Source organism: Calliphora vicina, chromosome X (assembly GCF_958450345.1).
Source record: "Calliphora vicina chromosome X, idCalVici1.1, whole genome shotgun sequence".
Taxonomy (NCBI): Eukaryota; Metazoa; Arthropoda; class Insecta; order Diptera; family Calliphoridae; genus Calliphora; species Calliphora vicina.
The window spans coordinates 419,695-432,194 of record NC_088785.1 but is presented as its reverse complement, the minus strand read 5'-3'; the positions used below and the strand labels follow the sequence as shown (position 1 = coordinate 432,194).

Below are 12,500 nucleotides of genomic sequence, written 5' to 3'. Positions count from 1 at the left end.
GTCATCCCTGTTGTCCTGTACGAAAGTACGCCACTCGTCCTCCTTCACACTCACGATTCTGTCCTTGTAGACTCTCAAGGCAGCCAGATAGTCAGCTTTTCGCTGCACCAGATCTTCTGCATTAGAGCGCCTTCCCCTCTGGAATCGCTTCCTGAGACGACGAACGCTCCTCCGCATCAGATCCAACTCGCGAGTCCACCACCTGACCCCTCCCTGACGAGTCTTGCGACAACGACCAAGGAGAGTATCATTAGTGGTACACATCCACCGATCTATCAGGCTGACTTGACTGTCAATAGTAAGTGCCCTAAAGTCGTCAATTGGAACATCCAACGCTGCCCACCGAAATGCGTCAGCATAGTTATCCCAATTGACGTCGCGTAGTTTCCACTTGCGTGGTAGGTACGTCCCGTCCGTTGCCCGTTGGTGGGAGACCACAATCTCAATGAGACTATGATCACTCACACCAAAGTCATCCCTAATCTTCCAGCTAAAACGGTATTCTGTCATTGCCCCCACATTGGCTAACGTCACGTCAATGTCACTACATCCTCTTGGACCATCAAAAGTGTACATCTCACTAGGCTCATTGAGGACAATGAGCCGCTTTGTGACCAGCCATTCACTAAGCATGACACCTCGCAAGTAGTTCTGATGAGCAGAAGTATTCCCGCCCATCTTAGAGAACCACATGCGAGAGCATGCATTTGCGTCTAAACCAAGGATTATAGGTGAACTACTATCCAGTAGTAGTACCGAATCCATGTACCCTAAATAGGGTTCAAGAGGCCCCCCAAACCTACAGTAGATGCTTGTCAGTAGCATTCTACCAAAACCGCCCTCTACGCTAACGCAGACTCCCCAATCACTCCTACTCATAACCGTACAGTTAATGTAACTGTCCTTAATTATAATAGCGGCGTTGCCCCCCAAGTCCGTAAACGCTCGCATACCCCCCGGCAAACCCCTGATGTGACCATCCGTGACATACGGCTCCTGCACGAGTGCAAAAGTCGCATTCAGGTTGTACATCGCTTGACCTAGTTCGCAAATCACCGAATATGCCCGCTGGCAGTTAAGCTGCAAGATTTTCAAATCTGTACCCTCCATATTAATGGCGTGCGTTCGCCTTGGCAACAATGGCGCTGTATACCGGGCAGGCTGCAGACATCATCAGATGCCCAGCCGGAAGCCCCTTAAAGGCACAGTTCCTGCATCTCACCTCATTCTGGCAGCGTGAGGCTAAGTGGCCGGCCGTGCCACATAAGCGACAGACATCAGTCTTCATCCTGCAGTCCCGTACCATGTGGTCGAAACCCAGGCATCTAAAGCAGCTGGGGACTGCGTCGTGTCGTCGTACCGTAAATGAGAACCATTTCACGTAGCACCTTCCGATATCAAGCAATTGCTGCAAAGTATCAGCATTGCCCTCAAGTACGACGTTTACCGGGCTGCCATTAGGCTTCCAAGGGCCAGTCACCAGACGAACGCTCCGTTTAAAGACTTCCTCGGACATCACCTGCTTCAGATTCATCTCGTACAGCTCCGTCATAAATTCATCCGGGGTAATCTCCGGATGAACTCGCTGCACGACGATCCTTGGCCCGAGCTTGTCTCTCACCGACACCTCCAACCCTACCTCACCAAACTTAGTATTCTTCGCTACCTTCTCCCTTTCCGCTACCGACGGGGTCCGAATGACCGCTCCGCCATCTCGCATAGGCCGCAGCTCGTGAACCCGAACACCCAACGTGGGGCCGACCTCCTGCTCGACCTTCCTCATTACCTCCTTAGAGGTTGCACCGCCCTTACCACGAACAACAACCGACCAGGTCTCCACTGGCTTCGGTACCGCCGGAAGAACAGCCGCAGAATTAGCAGCCACAGCTACGGGTGCCCGGGCAGAATGCCGGGGAACAGGCAACATTGGCGGCGGCATCTGGGTTGTCCCGACAGCATCCAATCGTCCTCTAAGCCGCTCATTATCTAGCATGAGACGCATAAGAAGCTCCTCATATCTCGATGATACTTCGATTACCTTCTTGGCCAGCACCACATCAACACCTGGCTCCAGTATGACCTGCGTAAGGTCCCTGGTGACCTCCTTAAGCTCCCCCACATAATCAGAAGAGGCAGTGGTAGCCCTCTTCTTCCTCCTCGACCTGTTGGTGGTGTTGTCTTCAGCAGACCCCATCACTTCATCAGCAGCAGAAGGAGCAACATATACAGCTGAAACAGCAGTAGCAGCACGCTTCGACTTGGGAGACCCCGGTTTAAACCGTTTGCTCCCAGAGTCCTCCACCTCCACCTCCGTACCCGAAACCTCACTCTCAGAATGCCGCACTTTAGGTACGGCAACTGGGGGCACAAACATCACGTCGTCAGTGGCGGTATCCGACGCGTCACCCCTAGGCTTCGCCTTCTCGCCTTTCCTCTTACCAGCCGGAGGCATGGTATGAAACTAGAAAAACTCGAAGAAAAAACAATAAAAAACGATAAAAATAGTACCAAAAGACACAAATCAGAAAAAATTTCCAATTTATAGGAACTCCCTACTATCCGTCAGCAAAAAATGTGAATTGCCCTAATAGCCAAGACACCAAAACAAAAAGTAGCACGGACACACACCACTTAGTGGAGACACACACCACTTAGCGGAGACACAAACCGGAAATGGTCGAACCAAAACCGGATGTGAACTGCGTTACCGACCGGAAGTGGACACTATTACCAATGCAGTTTCGCACTGCCTTACCAATGCGGTTTTCGTCGACTTATCGACTTACCGACCGCACTGCCTTACCAACACTGCCTTACCCGCACTGTATTACCCGCACTGTATTACCCGAACCGTGTTACCCGAACCGTATTACCACTATGAACTGTATTACCAGTTACAAGTGGCAGCACCGACACACACACTCGCCGTATGGCAACACCGCAAAAAGCCGCCGGAGATTGGCCTTGAGACACTTTGTCAGCGGAGTCTCAACTTTTGCCAGCGGAGTCTCAACTTTTTTACTTACAATTGTACACACACACGCACTATGTACAAAAGTCACACACGTTTTAAAGTTTATAGGCCGATTTTTCATCCGCCTATATCTTTTCAATCCTTCAACCGATTTCAAAAATACGAATATTTCCGAAATCCTCAGAGTCCCAGCTTTTATAATCACTATCGCTCACTTCACTATTTAAACTTTTCACTCGAAAAAATTACACCCGAAACTTACGCTTATAAAAACACGTCCGTACTCAACGGCAGTCACAGCAAAAGTGAGTAGATAGGGACAGTAGGAATCTCGTTAATCCATTCATGCGCGTCACTAATTAGATGACGAGGCATTTGGCTACCTTAAGAGAGTCATAGTTACTCCCGCCGTTTACCCGCGCTTACTTGAATTTCTTCACTTTGACATTCAGAGCACTGGGCAGAAATCACATTGTGTCAACACCCGCTAGGGCCATCACAATGCTTTGTTTTAATTAGACAGTCGGATTCCCCAAGTCCGTGCCAGTTCTGAATTGATTGTTAATTGATAGTCGTTATAATTTAAAAGGAATATATCTTGCGATAATTCCCTAAAAATTTTAGCAAGAAAGTTCCACAATTGGCTACGTAACTACTATCCGGGGAACAAGATCCGAGAATCTCTATTTACCCAGAACGAGTACATAAACCATGTTATTGCTTCCCAATCAAGCCCGACTATCTCAATCTTCAGAGCCAATCCTTATCCCGAAGTTACGGATCTAATTTGCCGACTTCCCTTACCTACATTATTCTATCGACTAGAGACTCTTCACCTTGGAGACCAGCTGCGGATATTGGTACGGCCTGTTGAGAAGTTTGCGTGACCCCACCATAAATTTTCAAGGTCCGAGGAGAAAATATCGACACAACAGTAAATGTCATGCTCTTCTAGTCCATCTACCATATCTCTCTTCGAAAGACTTCCATGGTAGTACGACTATAAAACAGAAAAGAAAACTCTTCCGATACCTCTCGACGGCTTCTTTATGGTCGTTCCTGTTGCCAGGATGAGCACAAGGCCCATATTTAATAACAAACGGATACTCAACAGGTTACGGAATTGGAACCGTATTCCCTTTCGTTCAAAATTATTCAAGTGTTTAATTACTAAGCAATTTTACTTCCTTTTCATTATAACTTGAAAATTTTCGGCTTTCGCCTTAAACTTAGGACCGACTAACTCGTGATCAACCACTGTTCACACGAAACCCTTCTCCACTTCAGTCCTCCAAGGTCTCATTCGATTATTTGCTACTACCACCAAGATCTGTACCAATGGCAGCTCCATGCAGGCTTACGCCAAACACTTCTATGCTCACCATTGTACCCTCCTACTCACTAAAGTTTCAAAGTTTATAATCCAACCGAAATTGAACATAAACCATTTACTTTAGCGGTAATGTATAGGTATACAACTTAAGCGCCATCCATTTTAAGGGCTAGTTGCTTCGGCAGGTGAGTTGTTACACACTCCTTAGCGGATTACGACTTCCATGTCCACCGTCCTGCTGTTTTAAGCAACCAACGCCTTTCATGGTATCTGCATGAGTTGTTAATTTGGGCACCGTAACATTACGTTTGGTTCATCCCACAGCGCCAGTTCTGCTTACCAAAAGTGGCCCACTGGGCACATTATATCACAACCACTACCTTCATACCAAGAAAGGTGAGGTTCTTACCCATTTAAAGTTTGAGAATAGGTTAAGATCGTTTCGACCCTAAGGCCTCTAATCATTCGCTTTACCAGATAAGATTATTTTACATAATTTTTAAATGCACCAGCTATCCTGAGGGAAACTTCGGAGGGAACCAGCTACTAGATGGTTCGATTGGTCTTTCGCCCCTATACTCAATTCTGACAATCGATTTGCACGTCAGAACTGTTTCGGTCTTCCATCAGGGTTTCCCCTGACTTCAACCTGATCAAGTATAGTTCACCATCTTTCGGGTCACAGCATATATGCTCAAGGTACGCTCTAGTTAGAGGTATAAATAATATAAATACTATTATACATAACTGTATAGAACGCCCCGGGATTGAATTAATAGACTATAAATAGGCTAAAAACTAATCCCATTAAATTAAGTTATGTTAATTACGCTATTAGGTTTTTATTCCCAATAACTTGCAAATATGTTAGACTCCTTGGTCCGTGTTTCAAGACGGGTCCCGAAGGTATCCTGAATCTTTCGCATTGTTAATCATATAAGTGCATATAATAAACATAAAGATCAATGATCAATATGCTATTATAAAATATAAATATTTAAGCACTATATATAATAAATCTATCAACACTTTATCAAATCAAAAGCATTTATTCGATATTAAAATGCAAGCAAAATAATTTGAATAAACTTAAGCAAATGATCTTATGATAAATATATTTATGTTAATAGATTACAATGTCCTTTATAGAAAAAATGCACACCATTATTATAATATTATAAATATTAAAATCATAAAGATGAATTTTCCATAACGGATATTCAGGTTCATCGGGCTTAACCTCTAAGCAGTTTCACGTACTATTTAACTCTCTATTCAGAGTTCTTTTCAACTTTCCCTCACGGTACTTGTTTACTATCGGTCTCATGGTTATATTTAGTTTTAGATGGAGTTTACCACCCACTTAGTGCTGCACTATCAAGCAACACGACTCTTTGGAAATGCCATCTAGTAATCATTAACGTTATACGGGCCTGGCACCCTCTTTGGGTAAATGGTCTCATTTAAGAAGGACTTAAATCGTTAATTTCTCATACTAGAAATTTGACATTCCATACACTGCATCTCACATTTGCCATAAAGACAAAGTGACTTAGTGCTGAACTATTTTCTTTTCGCTCGCCGCTACTAAGAAAATCCTTGTTAGTTTCTTTTCCTCCCCTCATTAATATGCTTAAATTCAGGGGGTAATCCCATATGAGTTGAGGTTGTAATAAAAAAATTTTTTAAATCATAAAATATCAAAACCACAAATAGAAATCATTTCTTTTATTTTCTGTTTAAATAAAAAATTCTTTTTAATAGAGAGGCAATCCTAGTTTCATAAAAAAATATTTTATGCTAGACCTTCCTCAATAAAAAAATGAATATAAAATATATAATATTAAATACTCTGATTTTATTCGTTAGAGGTTTTGTATCTTTAACTTTTAGTATTATGAATATAGTAGAATATCCAGTAATACAACATGTGCTTTTAAAAAATTTTACATATTAAATATATAAAAGATTTTTAAAGCAACTTATTTAGCATAGTCTTACAACCCTCAACCATATGTAGTCCAAGCAGCACTCTAATTATAAATTAAAGTACCTTACAGCATGGACTGCGATATGCGTTCAAAATGTCGATGTTCATGTGTCCTGCAGTTCACACGATGACGCACAGTTTGCTGCGTTCTTCATCGACCCATGAGCCAAGTGATCCACCGCTTAGAGTGATATATTTATTTTTGTTTAAATAGCAATTCATAAATTTGTTTATTGAAAGAAATCAAAAATACACCAAACCAAATTGGCATATATCAATTCCTTCAATAATATTTTTTTTAATTTTAAAACATACCACAAAGTTTGTTGCGAATATCTTAGTTCTTTTAGAAAGAACAATTTTTTTTAACTTGTATACAAGTACAACTATAATTGTGAGTTTAATTTTTATGCAATGTATGGATATACAATAAATTGTATTGCCAGTACACTAAAATGAATATATTATATATATTTCAAATATTCCCATCCAATGTATGATTTAAGTTCATAAATCAGTACATCTTTTTTTAATAAAAGAGAATAAAAGAAAATATATTATATATATATATATAATTTCCAACGACTTTTTTTATAATATTATTAAATATAATATTATTTTATTATTAAAGAGTTTTTCTTTCAATAACACTTTTAGTGTTTTTCTCTTTTTTTTTTATAAAAAAAAAATATTTAAATATTTTTAATTTTATTTTTATTAGCCTTTTTTTTTAAAGGGCATTATGTTTTTTTTTTTATTAATATTTTTTATATATAAATATATAAAAAAATTTTTTTTATCGGTTAGGAACACATTAATGATCCTTCCGCAGGTTCACCTACGGAAACCTTGTTACGACTTTTACTTCCTCTAAATAATCAAGTTCGGTCAACTTTTGCGAAACAACCGTAACACACAAGGCGTTACAGTGATCACGTCCGGAGACCTCACTAAATAATTCAATCGGTAGTAGCGACGGGCGGTGTGTACAAAGGGCAGGGACGTAATCAATGCGAGTTAATGACTCACACTTACTGGGAATTCCAAGTTCATGTGAACAGTTTCAGTTCACAATCCCAAGCATGAAAGTGGTTCAGCGGTTTACCCGGACCTCTCGGTCTAGGAAATACACGTTGATACTTTCATTGTAGCGCGCGTGCAGCCCAGGACATCTAAGGGCATCACAGACCTGTTATTGCTCAATCTCATTATTGCTAGACGCAATTTGTCCATTTAAGAAGCTAGTGTCCTTATAATGGGACAAACCAACAGGTACGGCTCCACTTTCATAAACACATTCAAACACTCACACATTTTACTGCACTCATGAATGAAGGCTACAAAAGCTTCAAACACCATAATCCTGAAAGCATCTATTTAATATATTTGAGTCTCGTTCGTTATCGGAATTAACCAGACAAATCACTCCACGAACTAAGAACGGCCATGCACCACCACCCATAGATTCGAGAAAGAGCTATCAATCTGTCTTACACACTTATGTTCGGACCTGGTAAGTTTTCCCGTGTTGAGTCAAATTAAGCCGCAGGCTCCACTCCTGGTGGTGCCCTTCCGTCAATTCCTTTAAGTTTCAGCTTTGCAACCATACTTCCCCCGGAGCCCAAAAGCTTTGGTTTCCCGGGAAGCGACTGAGAGAGCCATGATAGTAGCTACACCCAATTGCTAGCTGGCATCGTTTATGGTTAGAACTAGGGCGGTATCTGATCGCCTTCGAACCTCTAACTTTCGTTCTTGATTAATGAAAACATCTTTGGCAAATGCTTTCGCTTAAGTTAGTCTTACGACGGTCCAAGAATTTCACCTCTCGCGTCGTAATACTAATGCCCCCAAACTGCTTCTATTAATCATTACCTCTTGATCTAAAAACCAATGAAAGTAGAACAGAGGTCTTATTTCATTATTCCATGCACAAAATATTCAGGCATTTGGAGCCTGCTTTAAGCACTCTAATTTGTTCAAAGTAATTGTACCGGCCCACAACAACACTCGATGAAGAGCACTGAAGCAGGTTTAAATAGGAGGAATATGCACAAATACAAGTATTTAATACATATAAGAACTCCACCGGTAATACGCTTACATACATAAGGTACAGTACAAACTACAATTATAGTTGTACTACCCGTATGAAGCACAAGTTCAACTACGAACGTTTTAACCGCAACAACTTTAATATACGCTATTGGAGCTGGAGTTACCGCGGCTGCTGGCACCAGACTTGCCCTCCAATAGGTCCTTGTTAAAGGATTTAAAGTGTACTCATTCCAATTACAGGGCCTCTAATATGAGTCCTGTATTGTTATTTTTCGTCACTACCTCCCCGAGCTGGGAGTGGGTAATTTACGCGCCTGCTGCCTTCCTTAGATGTGGTAGCCGTTTCTCAGGCTCCCTCTCCGGAATCGAACCCTGATTCCCCGTTACCCGTTGCAACCATGGTAGTCCTAGATACTACCATCAAAAGTTGATAGGGCAGACATTTGAAAGATCTGTCGTCGGTACAAGACCATACGATCAGCAAGTTATCTAGAGTTCAACCATAATAACGATCTTGCGATCGCTTGGTTTTAGCCTAATAAAAGCATACGTCCCAAAGGTCCGTATTTATATTGCATGTATTAGCTCTAGAATTACCACAGTTATCCAAGTAACTGTTAACGATCTAAGGAACCATAACTGATATAATGAGCCTTTTGCGGTTTCACTTTTAATTCGTGTGTACTTAGACATGCATGGCTTAATCTTTGAGACAAGCATATAACTACTGGCAGGATCAACCAGAATAATGTTTTATTTATATTATTTGTTTTCAATTGGTTTTAGTTGAAAAGAAATTTAACGAAAATCAGCTTTTTATCGCGTCATATTCGTCATTCCAAATTCACTGTTCTTGATTTTTAAACAATATATTGTTCTATTATCATTTATTTCACATTGCATCATATAATATTTTTCAATATATATGATATTTTTTGATATGCAATTAAGAATTACATTTCATTCATATTTCATTTTTACATTTTATACATTTTTGAAAAACACCAAAAAATCTTCACCAAAAAAATCTTATATAAAAAAAACTAAGAAAATACTTATTTTTCTTTATTCGATTTTAACAAAATAAATTTACCAATGCAAATATTGAAATCCCCAAGAATATAAAAAAATTCTTGTTCTAGAGACCAAAGCATCATAAATAATTTTAGCACATTGAATAAAAATTAATTTTAATATTTCAATAAAGAAAAATTAAAATTATAAAAAAAAAATAAAATAAATAATTTTACACTAACGAATAACTATACAGTTCAATCAACAAACTAAAAAAATTTGTCGACAAACTTAAATAGATTCATCGTTAGCGGCAAATAAACTAAAAAAAGTTTTCATTGCTCTCCCCACACACAAAATACTATACCACATATATTCAACGCAAATAATAAAATAGATATTTAAAAACCTCAATACACAATATAAAAAAAAAACAAGCAAATAGTTCCAACATTCACGTTGTAACATTCTTGCACAATATCATCATTCGCATTCGATTTTCATTCTTAAATCAATTTTAACACACCGTATATTAGTATTTTTGATGTTTTGTGTGAATATTTAGTATCTCTGCATTTTATGTCAAGAGTATATAGAGATAGTTACATACAACTTCCCCGCCAATTTCGTTTTCCGAAACTTTAAAATTGTATATCTTGAGTTCTAAGCAACTTTTTTGAAATTTTCTTTTTGATTATGAATCGTACGAATTATTACTAATTTTTGGATAAAAAAAATTTTTAAATTTTCTAAAATTGTAGATTTTTTTTTTTTGAAATTTCAAAATTTCAAAATTTCTATTTCCCTAACTTACAAAAGTAAGAAAAATTAAAATAAAATTTTATCGATTTTGATAATTTTTTTAAGAAATTTCATACAATATGAACTAATATCAACATCTAAATAGATTTTCTTTTCAAATTGTTCAATATTTCAAAATAAAAAATTTTCGATTTTTTCAAAAATTTTATTATTTTATGAAATATTTCCTTAAATTGTAAAAATTTGTATGAAAAATATACTTTTCTTTATTATTTTTGGGATTTTGTATGAAAATCATTATAGATTTTAGTCCACATTTTTTTCAATTTATAACATTTAACTAATAAATAGTATTATTTTCACAAATTTAACAAATTTGTATAAAAATTTAACTTTTCTTTATTATTTTTGGTACTATTATAAAGGAAAATCATTATAGATTTTATTAAATCCACAATACATTTTATATTTTGTTTTGTTTTGTGTAGTAGTATTGTTATTATTAGTAGAGGAGTAAAACTAAATAATTTTAATACATACATCCATCCATCTATACATTCATCTCATTAGCAAACAACATTTTTGTGTATAAGTAATAGAGTAGAGTAGAGTAAAACTAAATAATTTTAATACATCTATCATCAGCAAACAAGGGACAGTATAATTTTCCTAGGGACAGTAGGAAACTCGTTAATCCATTCATATGTGTCACTAATTAGATGACGAGAACTTTGTCTACCTAATGACGTTAATATTTAATTCCGCCGTTCAACCGCGCTTACAGTATCACATTTTTGTGTAAGCATTAGAGTAAAACTACTCTATCGTTATTTTTATCGCTTAATAATGATGTGTGAGCCAATATTTTTTCTTTTTTCACAATGATGTGGCGATGAGAGCCAACATTTTTTTTAAATAAATTTTTCTACTTTGAAATTAGAATGAAACTACTCAGTATTTTTCTTTTTTTTACTTCATAATGATAGGATGAGCCAATATTTTATTATTTTCTTCACAATAATGTGATGAGCCAATATTTTATTAAATTTTTTCATAATGATGTGGTGATGAGAGTCAACATTTTTTTTTTAAATATAGGGACAGTAGGAATCTCGTTAATCCATTCATATGCATCACTAATTCGATGATGAGGACTTTGTCTAACTTAAGACCTTAATATTTAATGCCGCCGTTCAACAGCGCTTACTGAAATTTCTTCACATTGACAACATTCAGAGCACTGGACAGAATCAAATTTTTGTCAGCATTAGAGTAAAACTACTTTGTATTTTTTCATTGTCGCTTAATAATGACATAGCGGAGCCATCATTTTTTTTTTTTGTAATAAATTTTAGAGTAAAACTACTTTGTATTTTTTCATTATCGCTTAATAATGATGAACTGAGCCATCATTTTTTTTTTTTTGTAATAAATTTTAGAGTAAAACTACTTTGTATTTTTTCATTATCGCTTAATAATGATGAACTGAGCCATCATTTTTTTTTTTTGTAATAAATTTTTTCATCTCATCAACCACGCTTACTCGAATTTCTTCACATTGACATTCAGAGCACTTGGCAGAATGAAATTTTTCAAAACATTGTTAAGAAAAATATTTATTATTTAGTTAATTTCTTTTCACACATTCAATTTTCAAAATATTCTTATTTATTATTTGTATAATAAAGAATCTAGTGTTTAATCCATTCAATATCAAAACATCATGAGCTGCTTACTCGATTTTGTTAACATTAGAGTAAAACTAGTTAAACCATTCATATTCATCATCACTATTTGTATGACGAGGTATTTGGCTACCTTATGATCTTAATATTTGCTACAGCCGTTTAAAAAACAAATAATGGCTCAGTACCTCATTATTAAGCGACAATGAAAAAATTCAAAGTAGTTTTACTCTAAAATTTATTTATGGGCAGAATGAAATTTTTCAAAACATTGTTAAGAAAAATATTTTTATTATTTAGTTAATTTCTTTTCACACATTCAATTTTCAAAATATTCTTATTTATTATTTGTATAATAAAGAATCTAGTGTTTAATCCATTCAATATCAAAACATCATGAGCTGCTTACTCGATTTTGTTAACATTAGAGTAAAACTAGTTAAACCATTCATATTCATCATCACTATTTGTATGATGACGAGGTATTTGGCTACCTTATGATCTTAATATTTAATACAGCCGTTTAAACGCGCTTACTCGAATTTCTTCACATTGACATTCAGAGCACTTGGCAGAATGAAATTTTTCAAAACATTGTTAAGAAAAATATTTATTATTTAGTTAATTTCTTTTCACACATTCAATTTTCAAAATATTCTCATTTATTATTTGTATAATAAATAATCT

At 36.8% G+C, this 12,500-nt stretch overlaps 2 non-coding genes and 1 pseudogene across 2 annotated transcripts; all 3 read right to left on the bottom strand.

Moving 5' to 3' along the window:
• Positions 1–3,248: 3,248 nt before the first annotated feature.
• On the bottom strand, positions 3,249–5,977 carry LOC135962945 (large subunit ribosomal RNA; annotated as a pseudogene).
• A 330-nt stretch (positions 5,978–6,307) lies between these two features.
• LOC135962969 (5.8S ribosomal RNA) lies at positions 6,308–6,487 on the bottom strand. Its single transcript, XR_010576780.1, has one exon. It is a non-coding gene; the product is annotated as a 5.8S ribosomal RNA (ribosomal RNA).
• A 625-nt stretch (positions 6,488–7,112) lies between these two features.
• Positions 7,113–9,099, bottom strand: LOC135962883 (small subunit ribosomal RNA). Its single transcript, XR_010576725.1, has one exon. It is a non-coding gene; the product is annotated as a small subunit ribosomal RNA (ribosomal RNA).
• Between the last annotated feature and the right edge of the window lie 3,401 nt (positions 9,100–12,500).